Source organism: Dinoponera quadriceps, unplaced genomic scaffold (assembly GCF_001313825.1).
Source record: "Dinoponera quadriceps isolate SergipeBrazil2010 unplaced genomic scaffold, ASM131382v1 scaffold1813, whole genome shotgun sequence".
Lineage (NCBI taxonomy): Eukaryota > Metazoa > Arthropoda > Insecta > Hymenoptera > Formicidae > Dinoponera > Dinoponera quadriceps.
The window spans coordinates 147,001-152,531 of NW_014555868.1; the positions used below are offsets into that span (position 1 = coordinate 147,001).

The 5,531-nt window shown below is 41.6% G+C and overlaps 1 protein-coding gene across 9 annotated transcripts in view; it reads right to left on the reverse strand.

Moving 5' to 3' along the window:
• The window catches only part of LOC106745637 (calcium/calmodulin-dependent 3',5'-cyclic nucleotide phosphodiesterase 1A-like), a 120,984-nt gene that overhangs the window by 70,620 nt on the left and 44,833 nt on the right, over window positions 1-5,531 (reverse strand). The gene's annotated exons all lie outside the window — the stretch shown is intronic.

Below are 5,531 nucleotides of genomic sequence, written 5' to 3' on the forward strand. Positions count from 1 at the left end.
CCCCCGGACGCTCTTTGCTCTTTCTCCTTCACCTGCACCGCACTTCCGTACGCCTGCTCTCTTTGTGCCCTTAAGTGTGCGCGCGTGCATGGAGCGAGATCTCCAGATATAATGTTACATAAACTATCACCCCTTTGATGCGGACAAATGGGAACTTATTTCCGTTTCCTCCGAGTTGAGACCGGAAGAAAAACAACTTGTTGTGAGTTTCTCAAGTGGCACCAAGTTCGGTGTGTTTGTGGGGAATATTTGAAATTATTTAACGCTCGGTTATCTTCGGCAACTGTATTGGTTGTATGACATCAGAGACGAGAAATGATCAATTTCTCGCGACGTATAACTTTATCTTTTAATTTGCCCTGAAGAAACGTAATAGTTTCGTAACTAAACCTGAAACCTGTAAATCATTTCTCTATTCGTAGACCAAAGGAGCACAAGAGAAGTGATCTTTGGACACTTAATAAGAACTAAATTGGAATAGGATTAAAATTTCGATATAAAATAGAATAAAAATTTCGACTCGGACAACGAAACATTGTCTTTCTGAAATATATTCGTACGATGCGTTCGAAAAAAGGATCTTTGAACGGTATTTTCGCGCTACAAGTCAAATTTGCAACGTGAGCGAGAGATTGTCACGCGTGCTCAAACGCTCTACAACGATCCCATCGTGTGTCTACGCGTCCTTTGACGGAAAAATTCATTGACGCGATAATTTCATATTGGAAGAACGCGCGACACGCGAACGAAAGTTCGCGGGCGCATTAACTCTCAATCTGCCACCCCGTCGGCGTAAAAAGCGAGAGAGAATATCCGGGGCGCGTACCTTTTTAACGTAAAAGTACGCTTACCCTAAACTCTACCTAAGCGCAAAATTGACGAGTGTCTCGAGAGTTCGTAAATCCTCTTGAATCCCGTACACATCCTTCCTTAAATATTTCTTCTTTCTTTTTTACCAACACAGGGATTCCTGGTTTAGAAGTTTTACAAAAAAAGTATTACGCGCGCGCCCTCTCATTGCGATGAAAATTTAAAACGATATGTACATCACAATACGTGTCATTACTTAATGATGTCTCATTTATCGTCGAATGTGGAATGTCGGAGATTCCACGGGGAATGTTTCGAGAGAGACCTCTGTTTACATGCAACTTTCTCGATATTATATGACAGTATATATATATCTAAAACGTATTAAAATATATCGTTAAAATTAGATCGGCAAATCCATGCTGGAAATCCATGCGTCGTGTGCACCGCGTTGTCGTGTATCTTTTATATTTCAAGACTCGTTCCTTATTTATGCACACATCTCCTATAACTCGCCTCTTCCGGATGAGCCGGAGGAAAGGCCAAACGAGCAAGATTTTTATTCACTTCCTCTTTATACACTCTCTCGAATGTAACAGATCGACTGTTCTTTACAACAGCGATCAATATCGCGGCGCAGGGAGGACCTTCAAAGATCGTAAGTGTAGCAGCCACACCGTGCCCGCGCGCTGGATTCCACACGAAATGTCTTTCCACCGATTACGATTGCGTTTCTTTTGTGGCACAGTGCTCACTCGTACATCCTGTGCCATCCCCTGTCGCGATAACTCTTTATCCTTCTTCGCACGCTGACCGAAATCTCCACGGACACGTGAGTCTCGGATCATTAGTTCTCTGCGCGCTGCCCCATCCTTGAACCACCCTTTTTGCTAAGCCACCAAACTGCTTAATCAGCCGGCCTATCTAAACATATCCCGCAGGAGAAGAACAAAGGTGGAAGAAAAGCCATATTCTACACTGAGAAACCCATTTAGTCGAATCAACTGAATTCTTGTTTGACTATGGGCAGCATATTTTTGATTATAAGAATCAAGGTTTAGTTATTTGAAACCTCGATAATTTCAGAGAACGAAACCTTTGGTTTAGACAACTAAACTTGGATTATTACAACCAAAAAATTTATTTGCCCATAGTCAAACAAGAATTTAGTTGATACAGCTAAATGGGTTTCTCAGTGTATGCAGGAAAACAATGTGTGTGTGTGAGAATGTTTCTCTTCACTCTCGAGAGTGAAGAGAATTGCGATTCTCTTTACATGGTCCACGACTCTCGCACCTCATGAGGCGAGGTACATGTCAGACTGATAAATTATACAAGCGACGATGAAAACCAAGATAAGAACGTACGCTGGAAAAAATTTGGTAACAATTACCGAACATTTGGTGAAATAGTTTCAACTAAATTATTTGGTTAGTGGGATTATTATTAATTTTTGCTGCGACAGCATAAAAATTGCTCCGCCACTAGCAAATTATTTTTCTCCATGTATAAATGCGTCGTCTTACCCGCATATGATATTGATACATAATATCATTTTACCCTACGGTCACTATATTTATATTTATTTATCCAATTAAGAAAATATATATAATATGAAAAATGAAAAATAATAATAAGTTATTATATATGTTTTTAGATATACTATAGAATGGTTCTATAGAAAAAATAAAAATATTTGCTGTAATTGTGTAATTCTTTATAAAGAAATACTGCAAAATCATATGTATGAAGGTGAGTCCAAAATATTTTGCTTATTATATTACTTACTATCGTTGATAAATTGAAGTCAAAAACTACAACAGATTATTTATAATTATTAAGATATCTCTGATACTGTAACCAAATCATTTAATTGAAACTATTTCACTAAATGTTTGGTAATTGTTACCAAACCCCTTTTCAGTGTACAGAAAATTCATGATGATGAAATTTCGCTTTTTCGTTAGCGCAAGAGGCTGGAAAATTAAGATTTATTCACATAATTGTCAAAGTAAGTATCTCTCTCTCTCTCTCTCTTTTGATACTGTATAGTAGCGGATATAAAGTGCTTTGTGCAAATTTTCAAATTGAAAGTAATGCACAGTACTTAAGAAGAAGTGGCATTGTGCTGCTCGCGGCAGTAAAAATTCTCAAGACCTTTCCGAGATAACGAATTTCTTAAAGCGGACGCCTTGAGGTGCGCGCGCGTGCGCTAGCTCGGATTTACGCTTCCCTTCGTCGTGTTTTACAATGTAAGGCCAACCTCGGCTTTTCTTGCCCTTGTGATTACAAGCCTGACGAAAAAAGAAGAGAGGGAGAGAAGGAGGGGGGGAGAGAGAGAGAGAGAGAGAGAGAGAGAGAGAGAGAGAGAGAATTATAACAAAACTGTGTAACAGCGGGACCAGACGAGCTGTGTAGCTACTGTATTATAAATGCGAATGCACTCTGTTCGCAATATTCTATCTTGACGGGGAACGAGAAGAAGTTGAAGGAAGAAAAGAAGAAGAGTAAAAACAGGAAGAGAGAGAGAGAAAGAGAGGCCTAATTCTGATTACGGTTAGAGGCCTGCAAGAGGGACGTCAATCTAACGAGAGAAGATAGCCTTGCCGCGAGTGGGCACCGCAGCCGTTTCAACCCTCTTCAACGCAAACCCCTGTGTCTTAAGGCACCCTTCTTCATCGTCCTGCCGCCCACCATAGGTGAAATCGCCACGAGGATCCCACTTGCCATTTTTCTCCCTCCCTCCTTCTCTCTCTCTCTCTTCTCTTTATTTCGCCCTTTTTTCACTCATTCGTCTCGAGAGGAGCGATTTTTCTCTTTTTCCTCCTCATTTCCTCTTCTCGACGAAATCATTCGCGTGTCACGAGAGCGTGTACGTATTCATTCGACCGTGGCGGCAACGCCAAGCGAACGCGAAGGCTGACGAATTAATGCACTTGCCTTTACTTTGTCGACGGTACAGGCCGTGCGCAGTTCGCTCGAAGATATAATAGTCAGTGCAGACTAGTTACGTACAATGTAGGCGAAGTTCGCCGCCTACGTCGTCGTCGGTGTGAGCTGACGTCCGGTAAAGGAAAGAAAACCGATGCTGGTGTCTCCGGCACACATTCGACGATTGATCGATTCCCTCGTGCCGGGTGTACGTGCGCGCAAATACCGCCGGGCGGTGTGCGAAATTTATTCCGCGCTCGTTCCGAAGGCGATTCCCTTTGATGGCCTTGTGTACTTGACGTGTAAACGCCGTACCTCCAGTCTCGCTTTCGTTTACTGTTACAATTTCACGCTGCGGCGGAGGAGATTAATCTCCATTCAATCGGTCGCCCCGCTATCCCAGCTATCCGTTACGATTGACTGTGAAACGAACGCGGAACGCCGATTCCCGAATATTGAGCAAATGCGAAACTGAACGCGAGCACGATCCACCCACGTGTTCTGCAACTCGAGACGAATAACGAACGGAATCCTTCGAACCCTGGACGATCTCGATGATAAAACGACACGTCTCTCAAAAGTCACGGTCACGTTCGAGAATTCGAATTTAAATCACCGTTTACCTTTGTTCGCACACTGTACACAGATGAAAGGGAGGTGAGACGACTTTTTCCTGTATTTTCCTATTATTTATCGATTTGTTTATCGATTTGTTCCCGATAAAATGATTTGTAAATCCAGCAAAATTATTCAGCCAATGGCAATTAATGTTCTTAACAAGTCATTTTTTTTCTGCCGTCCGCACAGTAACCGATAGATTTTGCTGCGACAGGGTAAAGATTGCTCCGCCACCAGCAAATTATTTTCCCCCGCGTAAGAATGCGTCATCTTACCCGCATATGATATTGATATGTGATATATTATTCTACCCTATGGTCACTATATGTATTTATTCAATTAAAGAAAAGTACGTGAGAAAAATACATATAATATGAGAAATGAAGAATAATAATGCGTTATTATATATTTACTTTTAGATATACTATATAGTAGTTTTACAGGAAAAAAAAATGAAAATAATCTTTATAATTATATAATTTTTTGCGAGAAACACCACAAAATTGTACATACGTAGGTGAATCCAAAATACATTTCTTATTACATTACTCACTGTTGTGGACAAACTGAAGTCAAACTACAACAGATTACTTATAATTATTAAAAGCCTCTAATAACTTGGGCATCGACTTTATCAACTGAAAAAAATAAGCAAATCGTCATCTAATTCCCTTTTTCCCCTACATGATAGTTTCCGTTAAAAGAAGGAGAGAAGATTGGAAGCAAAATCGAAATCTCTACACGTGTATAAATCCATTCGAGGAAATAAGAGAAAAAGAGAAAGAAAGAGAGAGAGAGAGAGTGAGCGAGAGGGGGGGGGNATGGACGCCACGAACAATCGTAAAGTTGCGGCACGAACGATTAAATCAATTCGAGGGCGGCTTTAAATCCCGCGATATAAAACTTGCGTTGCAAGCGACGCGTAAACTCGTCGGCGCTGCGCTCGACGGCTCCGCGCTATAACGGCCCGATATATTCGACGATAAAAAAGCTCGCGCCGCTGCTCGGCGATATAATGCGAAGTTCGCCTATTTATCACGCGGCGCACTTAATGGCGACGGCTATGTACCCATCAATTAATATCCTGTGTGCTCATCAAACGGCCGGAAGAGAAACGTGGCGGGCCTCGGGTTAAACCGACGAGTCTGACTCGACCAATTACACGCGGGGGG